At 41.7% G+C, this 23,177-nt stretch overlaps 1 protein-coding gene across 4 annotated transcripts in view; it reads left to right on the top strand.

The window, feature by feature from the left end:
- The window catches only part of TSPAN4 (tetraspanin 4), a 436,791-nt gene that overhangs the window by 14,366 nt on the left and 399,248 nt on the right, over window positions 1–23,177 (top strand). The window contains exon 2 of one of the 4 annotated variants that reach the window (XM_055814223.1): window positions 10,836–10,913. The exons of the other annotated variants lie outside the window; for them this stretch is intronic. The gene's annotated coding sequence lies outside the window, so the exon portion shown is untranslated. The remainder of the gene's footprint in view (window positions 1–10,835; window positions 10,914–23,177) is intronic. 4 annotated transcript variants of the gene reach the window in all.

Genomic DNA, 23,177 nt, shown 5'->3' with positions numbered 1-23,177 from the left:
TTAATTGACGGGTCTAAAACAAGAAGTGGAAAAATGCTTGTGTTTAGATGATGACTTCCACCCTCTGGTGGGAAGAGGTGTCCATCTCTCTCCGTTGACCTTAGAGGAAGCTGCCTATCATAATCCACTTAACTTGGATATTTCTTGAGTGCCTAAAGCTGGGTTGGATGGAGTCAAGCCTAGTGTTGGAGAGCTGATGCAAAATGCATGTGAGACCCATTGTGCATGCCACCTTTTACAGCTTGCAGCTACTTGGGTTAAAGGAAAGTCTACTTAAGCTTTTGTAGAGCTGCTAAAAGCTTGTTTCACGTTAGATCTATTTTCCTTCTCTCTTGCTAGTATCGAGCCTGGTCCTATGCTACTAGTAACGTGAAGGGTGATGCCTTACTCTTGTTTTGTGCATGTATCTTGTCTAGTTGTTGTGGGTCATTAAGTCTCCTTTAAGCCAGGGAGTGTAGGTGCTGCTGGCAAGGGTAGCAGCTCAACAAGGAGCATTTAGCTGCCATTTGACCTTCAGTGTGACATTCCACTTGCCCCTACCTCAGACTGCAGGGAATGGTTACCCCAACCCAGCCAGAGACCTCAAATAAGGCAGAATCTTGCCTGCAGGGACTTCCTCAGGAATTGCAAAGCACAGGAACAGCCAGAAGATGTCTGTAAAATCTACAGACACAGGTAAGGCTTGGTGTGAAAACTTGCAGATTCCTCCTTCTTTGAACTTTCTTGCTGTTTATCACTCATTCAGAATCTGGTCTCTCTCCTAGACCTCCCTATCCATTTCCACTCCAGTCAGAGCTGGAGGTGGGCAAAGTTCTGAGATACTATCTCAGTCAATCTGAGACAGTACTAAGTAAATGAACTGGGAGCATGCTGGGCCTCACCTTCCCACTAATTACAGGTGCTTGTGCTGTACAGTTCAAGCACTGGGTGCCTTTGGGCAATGCACAGCTCCAGGTAACCTCTCATCCCTAGAAAGCTGGTGCACTGCTTATGCTTGTTTTGGACTGTAGTTTGTGGCTGCAGTTTTGTTCTTGTTTTGAAGGGCATTGTGTTCCTTTCTAGGTTGGCCACTCGGAATGTGGCTTCCCTGCTCCTGAAAATGGAGTGGGGTAGCACTGTGGGCTGCAAGCAGGACCTGCCTTGTCCTGTTCAAAGGGCAGCAAATTCCCCAGCCTGATTTTGCTTTATTGCTCTTTCTGAACACCATACCTCTTTCATTGCACTGAGCTGTGCAGAAGGACTAAACGAAGAGAACATTAACACAGGAGGTTTGCTACCTTTCCCTAACTGATTGGCTTTTTTCTTTTTTCCTTAGCTTTGACAAGCTTACTCTTGCATGCACGCTCAAGTAGATAATTAATCTGTCTCTCAACAGGGCTCTGTTAGCCACAGTATTTTCTTCAATTCCATGGAAAGAGTTACTTTTTCATTATGATGTTGGAAGGGTAAAAGGCAGCCTATTCTCTATTTTAAAAATATCGTGATAGAAGGTAAAGCTTTCATTAAACATGCCTGGCTGAATTTATACACTGAAGTATTTGAACTGTAGCTAATATCTTTTGAAAGGGAAGGAAAAGAACACAGCTGTAATAGCCAGCATTTTGTGTTTGGATGATTGATCAGTAGTATTTTCAGTAGTATAGAAAAATAATTAATTCCTTCATAGATACAGGCCAGGAAAAAAACCAAAATATGAATGTCTGTCGCTGTAGGGCAGTTCTCCCCTTCTTTCTATATTACAATCATTTAGGAGTGTGGACATCTCAGTGGTTTGCAGGTGATGGTATCCATGTTGCAGCTTTCTTTGCTGTTTTTAACTTACCTGATAGAAGATTTGCAGTGTAATAGCTGGTGAAACAGCTGACTCGTACCAGGAGCTCTTTCCTGCTGACTTGGCTTTGAGTGGGTAACTGGTTAATGCTGAATGGTGTTTTGTCATTAAATAGGTAAAATAGCCAGCAGCTGGACACATTGTTTGGTCCCATCACTTGCTGCTGTGCTGTCTTAGACTTCAGCACACCTTTGTGGTGCATAAATGGTGAGGTAAGATTTTGCTGGACTCGGGCTGGGATTTGAGTCTACCTCAGGTAGTATTGGTAAGTTTTGGGGGTGGTCAGGACATTACTCACTCTGTGCTTTGCTGAGGGACATCTGGTGGAACAAGCCCTGGACCTGGGATTAACTGATTTTTAATAGATTTGTGGCAGTGATTGTAGTAAGATGAGTGAAGGTGGCTCTGCCATACTCAAGACTAAATAATAATTTAACTTTTTTTTTTCCTGAATTAGTTTGATGGCAGCGCTCACCTGCTGCAACAGATAGGAAAAACCCCCATACTGTGAATCAGCTGCTAGGTAATAACTTGCTAGAGCAGCATGCTTTACAATTGTATGGGAGCTGTAAGTTGTCTTGCTGTACAGACATAAAATAATTCAGGTTAGCTGCTTGGTGGCTTGTGTACGGGGCTTAGGCTTGCAGCAACATAAACTGGAGCTCTGTTCATAAATGAAGCACGTAGCTGTGGTGTGTGGACAAGTGTCATGTTCATAGCTGGTCCTGCCAAAGATTCATTACAAAGTGTTACAAGTTGATATGTAGAGACAGCCATAGTGTTTGGCATGGACAAATACCCCTGTTCTGGATACATGGGAGCGGTGGCTCTCTGCTTCCCTGACCATTTGGATATAGCATGGAGGTTCACAGTCTGTGGCAGAAGACCAGCATCTGGGAATCATTACAATGCTGTCATTTCCATACTCTAGGATCCAAAAAGCATATCTGACCAAGTAAGATGGGGAACCCTGGACTTTCGGAGCAGTTGGGGTTGAAAACCACGATGTTTTTAAATGTGCCCCTTGTCTTGTCTTGGAGACTTCAACACTTGCCTGATGTTGAAAGGACAGGGTTAGAAGTTAAAGTGAGCAATCATGCAAGTCTGTGGGGTGTACCTAACCTTGAAAAACATCATCATGGAAAGGCTGTAAAATCCTGCTTTGGAGTTACTGACTTGGATACATGTGCGTGAATTTGGAACAGTGCTCAGGGAAGAGTGAACCCTAGCTAACCTTAGGTAATTGTAATATTAAAATACACACCCCTTTGTGAATAATGAGTATGCTAATTAGGGGACCTTCCTAAATGTTTTAAACTCAAAGCTAAATGCATAAATGTGAAAATGTGTAATTATGGGTGGTAAAAGAAATTGTTATTCACCAGCCAGTTGTATCTTGCTACTATAAATATCAAGATGAATCGGAACGAGGGTGTGCTGGCTGCGTTAGATGCCTGGCACCCAAATCTGCAGAACTGAAATAAAACAAATGTTCTGACTCTGTGTTGATTGGCTTATTGCACACTGGGTGAAGAATCTTTATTTTGGGAGAACACAACTGCATGCAGGCACTAATATGAGTTACAAGACCTGACATTGGTTTCTGTTTACTCCTCCTCCATTTTTACCCTACAGAGGTTATTTAACTTCTGTGGAGGTAGAAGCTTACATTTTACTGGCACCAACCCATGTGGCTGTCTGCAGCCGTAATTGGGAAGGTAGGGTTATGCTGCTTAGTTGTCTTGTCACCATTGTCTCTAAGGACTGATTTGGCTGTTGGAAGACGCAATATAAACTTTTTTTGTTTAGGCAGTTGAAAATACCACAACAACAAAACACTCCTTGTATCACCTGTTAAATCCATGGTAACTGTATAGGAGCTGAACTAAACAGGTCCACATGGATGTAACATGGATAAATAGCCACTGCTGAGGGGGTGAAAGACAGGGGAACTGTGAAGGAATTTTCAAGGTATAGAAAATAAAGATACTGTATCTTTTACTCTCCTGTAATCTGGATCCCTGTTTGCCAAAGTACTGGCAGACCCTTCTTCAGCTAAGTATTCAGAGATGTGTTTCCAAAGGGTTTCAAACCTATGAAGGCATATGGAGAGTAGCACTTCAAAGGGCCATCAAAATGTATGTGTTATGGGTGCTCTGTACCTACAAAGTCTGTGGAGAATTTCCTCTTAGGTCATTGCTAGTCTTTTTCCTTGAACACCTAGGCTCTGAGACCTGTCTTGCATTGGTTTGGCTCAGCCAAGGCAGAGCAGCGCGTGTCGAAGTATTTCCCTGAATTGAGGCATTTATGATATAAAAGATCAAAAAAAGAATGATTGGAAATGGTGACCAGAGCAGGGTTGTCAGTAGGCCCAAATGACTGTAAGCAGGCAAATAAATGACGATGCTGTGCCAGTGACCCAAGCCCACTGCTGTCAGATGACAAGATTGCCTGCGTGTTCAGCAGCTCAGGAGTTTGCACCAGGCTGGTGGAGGCAGACCCATGAGGCTGCTTTACTTTGTGCAGATGTTCTGTGTGAAATACACTGCAGAGATTTGAAGGTGTTACAGTGATTAGCTAAATGGGAACTTGAATGACAAAATGATCCTGTTACGCTGCTTAGGCTTGGCAGAAGGAGAGGGTGTCAGGGTGCTGCTGCAGTGCCTTTCAGAGCTGTGGGAGTTTGTGTCAGAGCAGAGCAGGTGTGAACACTCCAGATCATGACTAAGTGATGTCTCGGCTGATGAAGAGTGCTATTTTATTCATTTCACTTCAATGTTTTCTTCCAAATCTAATTTGCCTCAATCATGTATTTTTCTCTCTTACTTACAGTTACCGATGGCTTGCAGTTTTGTGTCAACCTGTTCTTGTTGTAGGCATGAAGAGGAGGGGAATTAGTTTTTACTTCTCTGGTTATTGGTGACCCTGTAGCATTATGGCACTGCACAAGGAAGGAAAGAGAGCTCCTGTCCTTGGGAACACGTCCTCTGAATAGAGGAATATGGGGAGGGAGTATCTCTGGCATACCTGGAGCTGGGAATGGAGCCTGGGTCTCCTGAGCACTTAGTCCAGCCTCCCAGCTACTGATGGGTACACAGGCTTGTGTGGCACTCTGCTAGCCTGCTGATTTTTTGGTCTTTGGTGTGTTACATATTTTAGTTACCACAACAGCTAGTTCCAGAAAGCAGTTATTGAGCTGAAGAATTTTTGAACTTGAGTGTGCAAAGAAATGGAATGAAAATAAGTAAGAACCCAGGTACCTAGTAGAAGCATTCTACTACATAGTGTGGGAGGCATTGTCTTCCTGATGCTTGTGGCTGCCTCTGGATTAACATGAAGTCTGGAGGGGAAAGGTTTACAAATGTCTTGTTTAGGTTTCCAAAATTGCTCTGAACTGCAGATTTGACTGTTCTTCAAAAATGTATTTCAGTACTGAATTCCAATACAGAGGGGCTGTTAATTCAGCTGACATCAATTTTCCTTATGCCATTTAATATTTAGGGAAAACCAGGAGAGAGTTGGGTGAGGAAGACCTCATAAAGGATTCTGCTTGCTGTTTTACTTTACAATCACTTCTTTTGAAAAGTACCAACATATCATTTCTTAATCTATGTAGGTTTACTGACCACTTCTCAAGACATTTGAAACGGCTAGCTCAAGTCATTAAGAATAGATGCTCCTTTGTCATGCTTACAGTTGGGATTTCCCACTGCCTCTCAAAGGTATGTGTGTATGCATAGGCAGGAGATAAGCTTGACTTCTGAATGAACAGGACTATACTTATTAAATGAGGCTTTTCAATCATCCTTATTTTCCTCATCTAAAAATACTTACAGAAAACCCACCACTTGCTTTTTTGAGTGTATTGGGTTTGCGCAGCAAGCAGGGGTGGCTTCTGTGAGAAGCTTCTGGGAGCTTCCCCATGTCCGAGGCAGCCAAGGCCAGGCCCATCAGCGATGGTGGTAACAGATATAAGAAGGGGGAGGGGGGGGGAAACAGCGCAACAAATTACAGCTGAAGAGAAGAATGAGACTATGTGAGTGCAACAGCCCTGCAGACACCCGGGTCAGTGCAGGAGGAGCTCCAGGCACCGGAGTGGAGATTCCCGGGAAGCCCGTGGTGAGGCAGGCTGTCCCCCTCGGCCCGTGGAAGTTCGCGGTGGAGCAGAATTTCCTGTAAAGAACCCAAGCGACACAACCGGTTGGAGGACAGGACATTGTATATTAGCATATACCTCTTCATGCTTGCCAAAGTGTTGCCTAATGCTGCAAGTACAGCACTGGACTGCTGGCCAAAGATTTGTCTTTGTTTAGCCTGACTTCCACTTAATGCAGTTGCTTATTTCTAACCTGGTTGTGTCCCTTTAATCTATTTAAAAAACCAACTACTTCTGTGTCTTAACAATGGAAATAATTCAGATGCTGCTGAGGTAGAACATTTAAAATACACTATTTGGAATTTCTTTCAGTTGCTTTTAAACAAGCATTTGGGAAGAGATACCAAGCCTTGTGGGTTTTTCCTTGGGTTCAGGTTGGCTCAGGTGGCTTTCTGCAGAGCATCTCACATCTTCCAAGTGTGTAGTACTGGCCCTTTGCAACAAGTACAGTGTAAATTAGACCACAGGCTGCTGTGTGTGTCCACAGACGCCGGACAGTTGATTTGCATTAGGAATGAATTTTTAAGCTAATTTTCCTGGTTGTCCCACCTTACTGCACTTACTTGAATAACAGACGAGCTCCAGAGTGTGTATTTGATTCCTTTTTGGATAAAACTAAACTAGAAGCTGTGTTCCGGGGGCGCATACAATGCTCATAGTCTAATTCAGAGTACCCCATCCCAAAATGCTAATGATATGTATGATGGGGGCCCTTGGGAATAGCTTATTTGCTTTACAGGTTTGTCCCTATTGGGCTGTATTTAGACAGCTTACATCTACTGGTTGGTGGGAGTAACGAGGGTAGTGGTGCTCATCTGGGCTGTGTGTGTGAGGGGAAAGGAAGTGCTGGGAACAAGTAGCACGTAGAGGAAAAGTGGGAGGTATTCTGCTTACATACATTCGTAAAAACAAGTAAGGTTGGGGATATGAAGGTGGGATACAGCCTTGACCACAGTGACCATGAGATGGAGCTCAGGATCCTGGGTGGAGGAAACAAGACAAAAAGCAGGATCGAAATTCTGAACTGAAAATAAAGTGCCAGGAAACCTTCCTGGAGCTAAGCATGGGTTTTGTTACATATATTTAGTGCCCAGAGAACACTAGACTGAATACTACACTGGCAAAACCTTTAATCTACTGGAATATATTCCTTCTTTTTAATATGCTTGTATTTGTGTGTAGTTCATAATTTTCTTGGAAATGCTGTTCTTTTACTACTTTCTGCCAAAAAAACCTGTTAGGGTTTGGGACAAAAGATGTACTTATCAGGGTCAGATGCATGTGAAAGAGGGTACAGACTCTGGCTGTTGCTAGGTTACACTTATGTGCTCATGTAGAAAAAGAGATCTTTATATGTTGGGAGTGTCATATGATAGGCCAAAATATTTCTCCTGCTGCATTATGTCAGTCACTGCTATTGTGTAATGAATAGACCCTATGGGTAATTTTTCATGTGATTGGCATTAGTTGAACTCACCTCTGAGTCAGTCTAATATATGCAAATCTTTCTTGATTCACACACTGGAGGCGAATAATGCATTTTTCTTCTGGGAATTTGCATTTCTTACGAACTACAATAGGAATAGCAGCAATTCTGAATAAAGCAGATCTATTTTTATTGAAAGAAATGTAAATTGGATGTCTTGTTCAAAACTTTTTTGAAATGTGCTATATAGAACATGTGTCATTTCTCTTTCCTAGCCTCAATGATTCAGCATAGGAATCCTGATTTTAAGTGTATGCCTGTATTACTGCTATTTGTGTCTTTATTCAGGAGTTCAGACTAAGGCGAGGACCAGTGTGCATCCTTTACCCCTGGTGAGAAGATGCAACAGTGCACAGAAGGCAAAAAGTCTAACACAGTCTTGTCTCTGAATATTTTTTTCATCATATGCTATTGTCCTTCAAAGTCTGCTCTACATAATCACTGGAAGACTTGCTAGAGGTTAATCTAGCAAGGGATACTGAGGAGTAACTGAGCATCTTGCTTCCCCAATTAAAATGAGCTGCTGTTCTCTCAGTGCAAGTCTCTTGCTTGCACTATGTGAGGATACCCGAATGTCTTCCAAACATAACTCTCCATTGTCCATGTGTCTGTCCAGGGTGATGGCCTTGGATAAGCCTGTGATTTCTCTGTGCAGTCTTATAGTTTTTTTGCTTTTGGTTTCAGCTGTGCGATGATGGTTTTGTGCCAGTTATTGCATGTTTAAGCTAAAAGCCATATTAGGAAATATCTATAGGATATGCCACTGATAAGAGTAGGTTTTACCTCCTCTGAGACTGCTGGACTTTTGTTTTGTTTCTGGGCTCGATGTCTGTCTGGGATAGTTTGTGTTGCTGGGAGAACAGTAGTGCAGCGGGCACAAAACCATGAAGTAACAGGGTTTTGTCTTACACAGGGGTGTTTTAACTTTACCATAGGCTGCACATCTTTTAACTTTACTGCTTCTTTTAAATCAGGTGGTGTTTTCTTGCTCTCATAATATCACTTGGCTTTGAAATTCACCTGCTGCAAGGCTGAAGCTGTAAGTGAATCTCTTCAGAAACTATCGTGTCTCTCATTCTTGCTTAATGCACCTAGTGAAATAGGAAATAAAACTCTGTCTAGGGAGCTGTGTGTGCTGGGACTCTTGAGCATCAAACTTCTGCTTTCGCTTGTTGGATTCAGCTGAGCTTTGAGGACACATCTAGAAGGTACTCCTTAAAGCCTTTCAGTCCTGCTGTGTTTGCCAATGAAGGCTCTTAGGGAGGTAAAGAAGGACTGTTACATGCCTTAAGTACTCTGTGGCAAGATAGCAATGCTTCACGTGCTTGTAGAACACTTGTAACCTAGAAGATCAAGTCTTAGCTGCCCCTGCATTTTTGAGGACACTGAGCAGGGAACCTCTTAGAAGTTCAACATTGCGATAGAAAAAATGCCAGTCATTTCCCAGTCTCTTTTGAAGGTGACTGTTTTGGGTTTTTGCTTTTAGAAAAAGCTAGCAAGAACACAGTAAGGATGTGATCTCTAAACTGTAGGTATTCTTGGTAAGTAAGAGTTTTATCTTTAATTGAGTTTTGTCTGAGTGCCACCTTTTGGTCTGGATAGAGGGAGAGTAAATTGACAGCTGTAGGAACTTGGATAGAAGTGAAATTTTGAGTAAATTTAGCATGTGAGGACAGCTAACAGCTTTATCCTCATGCATTGCTTGAGAGATAATGGGACTGTCACAACGTTAATATCTAGTGCCATTTGTTTTCATTGTTTAATGTGCATGGTCACTGGAGCTCATAATTAGAAAATAAGTTCCTTTTAGGAATATGCTCTATAAAGCAGAACTCAAAATTAGTATTCATTATGAATGCCACACTGTAGATGATTCAAACAAATATGAGCACCTAGCCATTGTTTGCTTTTTTCCTTTGCAATCTTTGTATTATTCCCCTTGTGGCCCTTAAATGTTGGCCTGATTTTGACTTCTATAGATAATTGTCTAATACAATTCTTCGGGAAGGGAAGCTAACCGCCAAGTTGATTTTGCACTCTGAAGTGTTCTGCTTCTTTGGCAGATCTATCTTTAAAGGCTTGGGTTTGTGCTGTAATGACTAAACCACTGGGGAGTATTGCACGCACAGAAGTGAAAACGGTCGCTCACTCTGATTAACCTCCTGTGTAACGATGGATTTCAGAATGCAGCTTTTTGTGGCTTTCATCCATTCCCCTTTGTTTAGCTTGTTACAGTACTGATTTGTGCTTTGGTTAGCATTTGTGTGGGCCGGACCACTTGGTAGTCTGATCTCTGTGTGTCTATGTCTGTATGTCAGCTTACTGGTTTTGTGTGTGTGGATTTTGACTGCTGGAAATTCTTTTGGTACACACATTCAAATCTACTGTCTTTCTTGCAATTACTATGTTGGCTCTTTTGATGAGAACCAAAGGTGTCCTGTGGGAAAAGTGTTGGCTGAGGAGAACTTTGGATGGCTGCAGCAGGGCTGTTCATAGCCTGATTCCATTTGATGGCACAGTACCAGGCTTCTTCTAAGACCTTGCTGGTCAATTAATTTGTTCTTTTCTGTTCCTGAATTGGAAACTAATTGAGTACATGTGAAGGGTGCCAGACTAAACTGTTTTTGCTTGGAGTGCCAGTGAAAATGCCTTTCCCTCCTATGTTTCCTTAGGAAACTGCACTTGAAAAAATGAGCTTGTGTGATCACGCTATGTGTGAAGTTGTCAGGCCCATGCAGACAGTTACTCCATGCTGATAATGTTTGATTGTCAGCCAATTTTAATTAAATTTGTCAAAAGGTGGAGGTCCCACCTTCTCACCCAAGTATCCTTCTTGTGTCCTTTAGTTTTGTGAAAGAACTGACTTCAGTGCAGTAGTGCTAGCACAGGAGACATAATAGGTTTGAGCGTCCTTGTCTGTTTGGATGGGAGAGACTCAATGTTTGGCCCATCCTTCAGACAAATCCAACTCGTGTTCTGTGAATGTGTGGTGTGACTTCTTCCTCCTTCCTCTTCTTCCCCTTTTCAAAATGCAGTCCTGGCTCTGAGAAGAAGTCTGAGGCTGCAGTTACTTGAAGCTCTCAAGCAACATTTTTGTCAGCATTTTAACTTTATTTTCTTTCTGCTGTGGTAAAGATGAGTAATTTTAGACTCTGGTCTGGCATAAAAGGGGGGAAAAAATTTCGTATTCAAAACTCACACCAGGATCAGATTGTGTGCCTTAATCGATGAAGACTGTAAGCTATTTTGATAAGTGACAATGACTGTCTTGAACTGCCTTGAATAAAGTTCTCCCTCGTTGCTTGAGATAAGAATGTTCTCTGATTTTCATGGATGTTAACCACCAATTTCTTTTCTTCCAGACTACTGGCTGATATGGCCATGGAACAACAGGCAACATGTGTAGTCCAGCACTGAGGCCAGAGCAGCAAGGCCAAACAGTTGAGTAATTGCAGGATCGTAATGTAGATGAGTCTGCTCCCTTGCAAGCTTCATGGGACACACAAGAGCACAGACTCTTAAGATGGGAAGCTCTGTTATTCTTTGCTTTGGCAAAGTGTGGGATTTTGGTTTGACTTTGGTGTTTTGAGATGTGAAAAGCCTAATAAACTGCAAGGAATTTTATTGTGGAGTTGGGATACAGTCCCGCTGGAAAAGGAAATGAAATCTTTCAAGGAGGTGGTAGAACATCATAATGTCATAGCATGCCCCCACTACACCTCCCCCCCCCCCCCCCATGCATCACAGAGGGGAATGGTTAGGAAGGGAGGCAAGGAAGATGGTTAGGTTTTCAGAATCTGATAGGCTTACAAATAAAAATCATGCACTCCATTAAATATGCAATAATTTTTCTTCTTCACGGTATGTGACATCCCATTTCTTGCCCTCCCCCCACCCCACTACTTGCATACTTTAATCTTTTTGCTAGGAAGTCCAAGCTGTTGGGGTTTTTCTGTTGTGGGTTGTTTGTTTTGTTTTGGTTTTTTTTTTTTTTCAATTTAATGTAAAACATTTTCCTTATGTAGGTATTTTATTGCTATTACTTTATGAAATGTTTGAAAAATGTCTGAAGTTCCTGTTTGCCTGGGATTAAATGAACAAGCTGGAATAAAGAGGGTAAGTGCTGTCTTCCTTTGCTGAAGAACACTGTTATATTTTGGTACCTTGTCATTCCATCATGAATAAATGAATTCTGCATCAGTTGTCCAAAGAAACCCTTTGAAATTTGTTTGCACTAATATGTTCCTTCAATTTCTGGACTCCTCTTCCTTTCCCTTGTGAGAAAACAAGAGCCTTTGTACAATTTTGTAATGGGAAAATGTAGGGGAACCTGAGAACTACGGGAAGAGGCAGATGTTTGTTAGCTTTGGGGATATCTGTGCATTGCTGCTGACTTGTGGTCTTGCAGTTAGGCTTTAGAAAGTTCTCCACGGGACAGATGTGTTCCCCCTGCCCTGCTCAGCTTGTCCCATGCTAATGGCTGACTATTTCTTTAACAAGGGCCTTATTTTGTGGAGTTTTGTTCAGAGGAAGAGGCTAATTTTAACAAAACAGAACACACAAACAGCCATGCAAGGGAGTTGTTCTGGGAGCAGAGGTGAGGTGCGGTAAAGGAAGGAAGGGTCTCGGCTTTGGGTAGCAGTGCTGGCTTGCACTGGTACCTGGAACCTGCCACAGCCATGTCCGGGTGGGATGCGTTTCTCATGAGGAGTTGGTAAAAGGGATCCAGGCTGCAGTAGCAGCTGCCTAGTGCTAGCTATGGTCCCTTTCCTGTAGGCTTGACTACGGGGAGCTCCAAGGGAGGGTGCGTCTTGCTTCTCTGGAGCTTTGATATTGTTTATTTCTTTGACACCCACAGGCAAAGGTAATGCTTGCTTTTTTCTTTTTAAAGAAGGAAAGCAAGAAGCAGAAACTACTGTGGAGGTATTGCAATATGACTTTGAGAAAGGAGCCAGGGGAGTTTGTAGTGTATCACTCCCCCTGCCACCCCCTTTTCTGTTTCAGAGGTGATGTTTCTTGGCCTGCCAGCTGGGTAGCTGGTATGGGATGGAGCAAGAGTAGAATAGAGCAGGTTCTGTCGAGTACTGACAGCTGACATCAAACACGGCAAGCGGGCAATGATGTGGGAACAACCTTTCTGTCTTACTATGCATTTCTCTTGCATTCCCAAATGCTGCAATGCTAATACTATTTGTTCCCAATTCATGTGGTCTTCTGTCAGGCAATAAGAGACATGACAAATGGCGCAGTAGGAATTTCCTTGAGCAGTGTTTATTTTACTGACTAACATGCCCTTATAAACTCTTTAAATTCTTGCAGATCTTGCTCTAGTCTAACTGCGCTGGGTAAGCCTGTGGTCATACAAAGCTGTGTGCTATATTAATTTAAATGAGCAACCCTCAGTGAAGTGCGTAGGACTGTCACAGTGTAACTGAGGAGAGCTTGGTCTTGTCTTACCTGACGGTAGGTCTGCGTTTGGGCAGCCATGGCTGTATTGAGGACAGAGAGCAGCAGCACACTGGCTGTTTTTTACCCAAGTGTTGTACTGCTAGTTTTCGGGTTATCCCCGAGGCAGACAGGATGTTGTGTGCGCTCTCTGACCGCTCGTTCTTCAGAGGCAACTGGCCCAGTATCAATTGTTAATAGCTGTGGTAAAAGTTTAGAGGAAGAAGAATCTGATAGTAGCAGGTATGAAAAGTTGCCCTGGGAAGGTAGAACTGAACTCCCAAGTTAAGCATACACGCCCTATGCCTGACTTATCACTAATACAACAAGCATAATAATGAAACTGTAAAAATATTTCAGTGGAGTAGTTAGGATATGAAGTAAGAGTTGATGAACTCTAATAAATAAGGCATTTTGATCCATTAGAGCCTTTGCCTTCATTGGAAATATTCACATTCTTAAGTTCTTTGTTGGATTAGGGTAATATCCTCTAAATAACCTGGCTGATAGAACAAAGGAAAGGAACTTTAGGAAAGTATAAGCAATCAGCAGAAATCAGTTTTTTTTTTTTTTTTTTTTTTTTCAGTTTGCTTCTGAGGTTAAAATAACAGGAACCAGATGTAAAATAGCAGATATGTTCACGATTTGAATTCACTTTGAATTACCGTGTCATGGCTCAGAGAGAGAGGGAGGCAGAAAGAGTACTGTGCTCTGCCAAATAGGCAGAAATTTTAAATTCTCTTCTGTTTCTCACTTCTGAGAAACTGAATCAAAAATACCTGTTGCTTGCATAAGTATCTCTGGCTCATCTACTTGAAGATACTTTCCCAAAGGAAGAGTAGTGTTCATAGTAATCTTCATTAGATAGTGTGCATTGTTTTTTATGTACCAGTAAGGGAAATTCTATAAACATCAAGCAGGACAACTTTAGAACATAATAGGCAGAGCTCCCTTATTTTCAACAGAAGCCTTAAATAAAAGCTGTATAAACTTCTAGGCTACTATCATTTTAATGATACTACAATTCATTTGTTATTTCCTGCTTCTTTTGTAGAAGTTGGAAGCTCAGCCAAAATATGTTTGAAACATGAACACAAGGGTTTGATTTGCTGAGAATCATAACCTCTTTTGGGGCAAAGAGTGAACCATCACTCTTTTTTTTTTTTTTTTTTTCTCCTGAAAAACATTTCATTCTCATTGCCATAGGTATCACCCAAACTACTTTCGTGCCTCTTTCTGTCTTGCTAGAGTCTGAGTTTGAAAATCCTGACCCTAATATATTACAGCGGGGTGGAAAGGGGGAACACTAATGGAATTGTGTCTGTCAGCTGGATGTTGTGAAATTGCCTCTTCTAGGGCTGTTTATCTGAATTTTTAAGGGGTGTTCCATGAAAAGGATGATAAGCATTCCTTACACGGAGACCTTTTTGCATTAAAAATCTGTGATGCCTGTCATAGTGTGTACCCCACAGCAAGCTAGAGGTCCGAAAGGTACTGACAGTGTAAGTATGGTGTTTTGGTTTGGTTTTAGATCGGCTCTCTTTCTTGGGGATCTCTGAGTTCTGATCAAGTCCTGCACAAACTGCAGTTGCTAGCAGGTGGAAATGAGAAAGGCACAGACTTGTGTGTGTGTGTGTGTGGCGGTTAATGGCACACTGATATGTGGAACAGTAAGCGCTGCCTCATTGCTTGCAGCCTAGTCATTACCACTCCATCTTCTTAAGCGGATGAAGTAGGAGAGATATCTTTCATTCCCTTGCTCCTGAATCGGTGTGCTGCAGGAGCATGACGTTGTGTCATCCTGCAGCAGCTTAGACTGGCCAATTAAGAAAAATCAGTGAGGGAGCTGAAATTGTGAGATGAGGCATGCCCTTGGAAAGGGGAATTTGATGAGATATATGAGTGAGCAAAGGATGCCTTTGCTTTTGGGAGTGTTGGGTGTCATCTGTATGGCAAAGGAAGGAGGGGAGGGGACTTCCCGTGGGCTGCATCTCTGGGCTGACTACACTGCAGTGTTTCTCTAGAGCAGCTAGCTCTCCAGTTGACTGAAAAACATGCACGGCTTTGTTCTTGTCTTCCTTGGGCTTCCAGCAACCCAACTAGGAAAAAATATGAAGCAGAGTCTTGCTGAGGAACAAAAAGCTGCTAGTGAAATGATGTAAGTACATGTGTTACAGTTAGGCTGCACTGGGGTGTAAGGGAGGAGTGCAGCAAGGGTCAGTTCCAAAAGAGAAGTGTGTGCTCTAGGCTTGGAGATGACATGAGAGCTGAAGCCCCTTCCTAAAGGAAAGAAACGGTGTCTTTCTGAATCCTGTTAGCTGAAAGGATACTGTTTTGGAGAGACTCCCTGCGTTGAGTGAAGTTTGTGCTCTGTCTCTTCAACTGCACAGCTACAGACACATCCCTTCCAATCTTGTGTGTGCGTGTGTGAGATGGCTCTCTGGGGACCTTAATGTTGCAGTTACCATGGGAGCCAATTCAAAGTGGATTTTCATGCCATCAGAACTAGAAGGTATGTGCAAATTCTGTTGTAGCATTTTGCAGAGGTTTGACGTTTTGAATATTTCTTGCAAGAAAAGTATTTCTATTATTTACATGGGGATATAACTGTTATGTGTTAAGTGTCTCTGAAATCAAACTGGCTCTGTGATAGAGAGGACAGCATGGCAAAACAAGTCAGCCAGCCTGAAGTGGGTACAGGTACAAGAATTTTAACTTGGGATACAAGTTTCTTTTGAGAATTGTCTGTTGGTTGTCTCATTTTTGAGTTACCTTAATCCCATTCATATAGTGCACTTACCAAAATCCAAGAAGAATCTCTTTTCCTTACATAATTGTATCTCCATTCTTTCCATTGCCCTGCTTGTGCTGGCTAACTCTTCCACCTGCTGCAATACTAGAGAATCAAATCCTCAGCTGAGACTTAGAGGTACTTTTTCTAGAGAAGACCACTGTGCTAAAAGCAAGATGCTGTGCCCCTTGGACTTGTTTTTTCTCTCATCCATGAAAATCGGACCATTATTTGTGCTGGACCCCTACAGTTTAAAACATCTGCTTGTCACCAGAACTTGTTCAGTGACTTTGGACTTAACAGCTTGGGGGTTCAGTGACTTTGGACTTAACAGCTTGGGGGTTGAGCTCTAGACCTCAGAATCTCTAGGTTCCTGTGATGACAGTGCTTCTAGCACTCACAGCATCTCAGTCCACCAGCACAGCGGAGATGGCAGATGTGCTTCTTTGGAAACTTTTTTGTGTGAAGTTAAATCAAATCTTTAAATTTTAATTGCTAATTTCTCTTAGAAAGAACAGTTTGTCTCTGACCTACATATGGGACTCAAATGTGACTTTCTGGCTTAGAAGACTTTTTATTGTTGGAAATCTGAAATAGTATTAAGACTATAGGGATGCTGTTGTCTCTTTTTCTTGTAACTCCCCTCCCCCCCCCCCCGCTTTTCTGCTGGTAGTGTGGACTCTAATTCTTCGTGGAGAAGAAAGCCACATCAACAGGTGGAGAGTTAGGAACTGTTTTATCAGTTGCTTTTTGTAGGCCCACTGGGGAATTATAGCAAAGCTCTTTTTGAGCAGAACTGATTAGTTTTGTCTTTTGCCCTCTCTGTAGGAATCTTTTTTTAATTGTTCTTGTTTTTTTGTCTTTTTCTCAATACAGAAAAAATTCTGGTCTGTGAACGAGATTTTTTTTGTATTGAAACCTGTAGATTTTGATGATCCGTCAGAAATAAATAACAAAACCCTCAAACACCTCTGGAAATCATTCTTGTCCTATGCAAAAGTTTTGCATTAGAAAAATCTAATTCTTTGTTTCAGTGTTATTGGAATTGTTTAATCTGTTTTGTTCATTTCTAAGGAGGAAGTGTTTTCTGTCCATCAGGTGCACAAGCTATTAAAAAAACCTTAACTGTATAATTCCCTAGAGACATGGCATTTTCATAATCATAGAATAACAACATTACTATTGGGCAATTTCATTCAGATTTTATCAAATATTGTAGGCAGGCTTGTTTGAGGAACTGGATCTAAAGGATAAAGATGAGGAAGCCAAATTTAGAGTGAGGAGTAGAGTATTGCCAAAGAATTGGAAAAGAGTTGTTCTGGTTCAAGAAGAGCATAGGCATTTGGTGCAAAAATGGGAGTCTGCAAAACAGAGGAGACAAAGGCTGGTATACTGTATCAGCTAATAAACTGATAGACCCTCTAATTCAGGGATTCCAAAATATTTTACAAGCATTGATGAATGTTGTACAGTCATGGTTACTTCAGCACTAGTGGGTGTCATAAAAACTTCCATGGATGTTTTATGGTAGGACAGTGGTTGATGATTTGGATTTTGGTTCAGTAGAACGTTATTCTAAAAGGATAAAGCCATTCTTTGCGGAAGAGGCTATTTTAATGGAAGGGAGAAGAGGCTATTTGCCCTAGTCTGTGAAATGAACTTTTATTGCACATGATGTACCTGTGCCCTGAATAAAAGGTGCTCGTGCTTTCAGCTTCAAAAAGAAGCTGTTTGTACCTGTTTAAAACCTATCCTCTCTCAAAACAATTCATACTGCAGTGCATATGATTCTCCCTCTGGGAAGAGAGAATAAACTGAACATCAGATATTAGCTGCAGCACTTAGTGCACTGCTGGGAGGCACTTGGATACGACAGTGATATAAGCAGTGTCAGAAGCCATGCAGCACAGAAGAGAAAGTGTCTGTGCCAGCAGATTGTGTTTGATGTTCACTACAGTATTTCTCTCTAGGACACCTATGTTTAAGCACCTAAGCCAAAAGCATTTGTGTTCCACAGCCCCCAACTACTCTGTAAATACAGCTAGAGCACCTTATGGCTCCAGCCAGTGCAAGAAAGTAGGGAGGTGACACTCTTTATGATTGAAGCAAGCCACCTCTGCCATGAAAACTCACCTCTGCACAGCTGGCAGCTTCCTACCATCCTCCCTGTGCCGTTTGCTGATCAAAGAAAGCATGAATCCATGAACTAATACAATGCAATGTCTTGATTTATTTTTACAGACAGGATTTTTCCAAAACTTTCTTTGGGATTTAGGAATCTGCTTGTCACTGACTTTCCTTGGGGCATAAGCGTTGACTCTCTGAGGCTATCTGGAGAGTGTCTGGGTGCTGTCACAGCATCCTTCTGAAAATGCTGGCCATGCTGTGTAAGCAATAAATGAGGGCTTATAGGCAAGGGAGAGAAATGATTTGCTTATGCATCAACTGTGTATCTATGGGGTGGAACAGGCTGTCTCCACAGAAGCATGTGGATATACAAGAGGTGCTGGTGTCAAGAGTACATGCCTTATATACCAGATTCTTGCTCACTTTTTATGTAAAAGGCACATGCTTGCTTTGAAATCAACTGTAGTTATCTAGGTTTTTGGACAGCAGGAAAGATGTTAAAAGACTATGGCTTTTCTATATCCCCTCCCCGCCCCCACCTCTCAAGCTGCTCCATTCAGTCTGGGCTTTTGATTTTTTTTAATTCGTTTCTGAAAGGGTTTCCTGATAGAGAACTTTATATTTCTAGCCATGAAAGACTGAGCTTTAGAAGCACTGTTTTAATTTAAGAAACTTGATCTTTAAAAATGTGATGTCTGCATGGGCACTGTATGTTAGCACTTCGGGCACGTTCCTGTACTGATTTCTTGTCAAAGATAGACTTCTCCCTACATCTTGTTCAAAGAGACTTTTACTTCTTTTTGAGGCCTGAAGCCAGTACTGTCATAAAATATGATAATGTCTTCAAACTGAAAATTACCTGGAGATATTTTTTTTTTTTCTTAAATAAATTCCCGTGCTTTTATTTTAAGGTCCTGTGTGCAGAAACAAGGCAGCAGTATAATTCTTACCTGCTTTCTGTTTTGTTTGACCCTGTTTTATGGAAACTGTTCTTCAAGGGTCACAGTCATGCATTTGAATTGGGACACTGTACGATCTTCTCAGCTGTGCTGGAAGGACAACATAAAAATGACAGGAGCAACGAGACAAAGTGCAGTGTGAACAAGCTCCAGTAGCTTAATTTTGAAAAGCTTTGTTCAAGGCATCACATAAATATGACAGAAGATAGTTTTATGGTTTAAAAAATGAAGAGAGAATTATGTAGGTAATATTTGCAACCTAGTAAAAATACCACAGCACACGGAAATTGAAGTGTTACAGCTTCCTATGATCTAAATTGGGATCTAATCTTAGTCAGTAGGTGAATCAACACTCGAGGATGATGTTTATAGTGATTGCTCTTTTTTATCACTTAAGAACAAAGTGGTGTTTTGAAAACCTTCATTATGTGAATCAGGCAAATAAGGCAATTCAGGTAATAAGTAAAATCTCTGAAGATCAAGGAAACTCCATGCTTTACATCACATTTATAATTTGTCCAGACCTTTATTTTAATGTTCTGAACCTAAGTCTGAAAACTTCATCAAGAGGAGAAGTAGTCTGGTTATGAAGAGCAAAATCTCTTTCTGTTTAGAGCCTAAAACTCTGTTTTTCATATTATCTAGGCTTTTTTCAAATCAGTAAGTTGCTTTTTCTGCAAAGGAGATGGTTGGCTGCTACAGGCACTGCTCCAGCTGTGAAGCAATTTTTTTCTGGTCAAGAGGAAAACCTTCAATTTACACTAATTCTGCGTAACCAAATCTGTCTAAGAATTAAACATCTAATCAATCATTTAAGGCTTCCTTCTGCAGATGACAGGGAAAAAGAGGGAACTTGGAGGGGGAGATTCATTCCAGCTCTAATAGGGCTTTCCTCAAGATGGGCTATATTGGAGTTGCTGTTTCTTTCCTTTGGCTGTAAAGGGAGCCAAGGTGTCCTTCTGAGACTGCATCTGGCAGTTAAATGGCTCACGTTGTATATACGTGTTTGTGTGCGCGACTTGAATCCCAAGCATAGTCCTTAGAGCAAAATCTGACTTTTTTACAGGGTGTGTACCTTGAGATCATGCAGCGTTTGCAACCAGCGACACTTTACTTTGGAGGCTGATGCTCAGATTGCAGGGTTTTCATGCCAGCAGCTTACACGTATGTAGTTGAGTGTGATGGTAATTGTGTGAAGGAAACCCAGCTTCAGAACCTGCTTCTCCTGTTGGGCAGGCAGGGTCTATTTGCAAAGATTTCACAATCTGCTTGGAAGAAGCTGTTTGGACAGTTAGTTACTTACTGTAGTAACGATGGAGGATGGATTTTGTCAGCATGGTACTATAAAATTTTCATAAGAAACAGAGGGAACATACCCTAAATGAAAAAAGGGCTTAATGTGAAATCAAAAGTTTTGGAGCTGAGAGTCACCTTCTTGGGTTTGGGAGTGTGTTTTCCTTCCCTGAATTCACTGAGCAATTCCACCATTGTCCAAGTTTTACAGACCTTTTAGGGTCCAACAGGCATTCCTCCTGGTAGCTTGTCATTCATTTTGAGGATCAGTTATGGGAGTGAGTGGTTACCTAGCCATTCTACCATTTTTTTTGTCAATGTGGGGTATATTCTTGCTTGAAGTCTTGTGGCCTGGAGCTCATTAAAGAGTACATGAGTGGCCCTGCTGTAAAGACTCCTTTAAAGTTTTTTGGTTTTTTTTTAACCTCTGTGTGGGCTTTTTCTGCTTCCATAACAGTGTGGTTTTTCTTTCTTCTCATCCAACTTTTTTTCTTCAAATGAATTTAAAAATGCTAAAGCTGGTAGATAAATAAAAGTAAAACTCTGTCTCATGCAGTTCAGTACTGAGCTGAGCTGCAGACTCGCTGTTTAGCTTTAAGCCAGCTTGTCTGTCAGATCATTTATCTGTCTGTGAAGTGAAGACAGGTACTTCAGAGGGGCTTCTGAACGTGTGTACAGCAGGATTTTGAGTTTGTGTACTGAGTGCCCATAGGAGGATGGAGAAGGGGAAAGTATTGCATGTTCCTGCATAACCAGAATATCTAGTGAAAAGTCGCGTGCAGCCTGTTTCGCTTTCTTTTCTCCTCTCCCACCTCAGTGTTGTAGCTTGAAAGTTCAGAAAACATTTCGCTGACAAATTATAACTTTGACTAGAGATGAGACTTCATTTTGCTTTTTCTGTTGAGTTTCAAAGAGCATCACAGCATTGTAGGCTGCTAAGCTGACAAAAGAAAGATCAGTAGGAGAGTGCGTTTCTCCAGGCAAATTTCCTGATGGCAAAGAACTGTCAGGGTAAGTTTTTTGTCACAAGAATAAAGAAGAAAACTGGACACCTATCAATTGATCTTCACAAATGAGTTGCTCTGAAGAAACATAGCTTATACCAGCTGGAACCTGGGGTCCTGTGCTAGGCCTGGAGTAACAGTGGGGAAAGGATTGCTTTCAGGGACTGTCATACCATCCTTGCTGTGCCAGGTGCTGGCAGTGTAAAATGGCTTGATGGCAGGCAGAGAAACATGATCTTCATGCTGAAATGACCCAACAAATGTGATCTCTTTTCTAAGAGAAGAGTGTCTTTCTCTTCTCCTGAGTTTTTGATGGATGAACTGAATTTCTACAGAGCCTTTCCACCCTGGCCTGTGACTGTCCAGGCCAATCATTTGCTCTTTCATGTTGCTACAGAGATAATCCTGGTTCAGTGATGGATAAGGAATTCTGCTGAACCTGTGCTGGATTACCAGCTGTTTACCACAAGGGAGCACTTATTAATTTGCTCTAATTTTTAAGCCTATTATAACTCCTTCACTTTGGTTAATCTTATTGTGGAGCTTTTTACTCTTCTAACCTGTGTAAGATGTGACTGTAGAAGTGCTTCCATTGTTTCCCTCCCAGCTGAGGGAGGAGGCAAAAGGGCCGCTGATTTTTAATATAAAAATGAGTTTAATGAGACTTGGAGGTTGAGCTTGATCCAAGGTTTACTGGAGTCAGTGGTGATCAGTCATTAGATTTCAGACTCTGGTATCTGACTTGCTGCCATGGTGTTCAGCTGTCTGTGTAGTTGGATTTTGCAGGTCTCCATCAATTATTCAAAAGCAGCACAAAATGTGGGGATGGGGCAAGGGGAAGCATGCTGGTCAGATACTTAACAGCTGCTGCTTTTAGTCTTGTGATGCTTTTGTCTCATCTTTCCGCGCGTTTCAATCATGAGTGTGTGGTCATGGTGCATGCGATAGTGGTTCATAATGAAGCACGCAACTCTAGATAATACAGCAGAGCTTTAGCAACAAGCTTTCAGAGAAAGAAGATTAATACTTTTTAATTCTGAGTTGTATTTGGTAGGTGTTAATACATAGATTTTTCAAAAAAGGATATTGTAATGTGAAGCCCAGGGAGTCAGATAGAGATTGGAAAGCTGTAGCAAACATGGGTGTGAACTGGTAATGTTAATTCACAGGTTCAGCTGTGTCAGCAACTGGGCCAGATCTGGCCTGCTGGCCAGTCCTGTTCTGTTTTTCCTTGTGCACATGTTTATGTCTTGCCTAGGAGCTGCTGCCTGTTCCTTTAAGAAGGAAGGATTTCTGTGACATGGGACAGAGGATGGCCCACTGCACTGCCCCATTTGTGGCAGGCATCCCCAAAACACAGGACCATCTTCTCAGCCATAATGACTGATCTCTCTGCAAATGACTGCTGCAGCTCAAGCTTCATTTCTCACTCTCTCCCTCTGCTTTTTCTTTACTGACTTTTGATTGACTGGTACTCTAGGTCAACCATTTGCCATCAATTTGTCCTGATAGAAGTGTGTGAACAGTGCATCACTCTTACCACCTCAAACCCTAGGAGCTTGTTCAGAAAGCCAGAAGCAGGTTTTTTCTACACTTTGTTCCTGCAGATGTCATTTTTTAGGCTTCTTCACTATACAATGTTAGGTAATGTATTTTCAGCTGGAACAGGTTGGTGTGGCTGTCCATTAAAGTTAAGAATAAATGTATTGTATCACCACAAGATGCCATTCATAGAAATGGGGAGAGGAGAAAGTTATTCATGCATCTGCTTTTGAAGGAATACAGCTATTTCTGAGGTCTTTGTAAAGACAGATTTAATCTGTACAGCTAAAATGTAGTAAAAATAAAGAAAACAGCCAAATGGAATATCGCTTCTTGGAGCTTACTCTTTTCTGTCAAGCACAAGGAAGGAAGACAGGGTTGGTTTTTTTTTTGTGCGAGAGAGGGATCATGAAGTATTGTTTATCTGCTGTGTTTACTGTTAGCAATGGAACTGTACAAATGAAAGGAACAGTTCATGTACCTTGTGAATGCTAAATGGAAGTAGAATCTATACAAGAGCTATTGTAAAATTGCTGTATTACC

This window comes from Falco peregrinus, chromosome 9 (genome assembly GCF_023634155.1).
Source record: "Falco peregrinus isolate bFalPer1 chromosome 9, bFalPer1.pri, whole genome shotgun sequence".
Classification (NCBI taxonomy): Eukaryota; Metazoa; Chordata; class Aves; order Falconiformes; family Falconidae; genus Falco; species Falco peregrinus.
The sequence above is the reverse complement of the archived record's forward strand: the minus strand, read 5'-3'. Positions and strand labels throughout refer to the sequence as shown.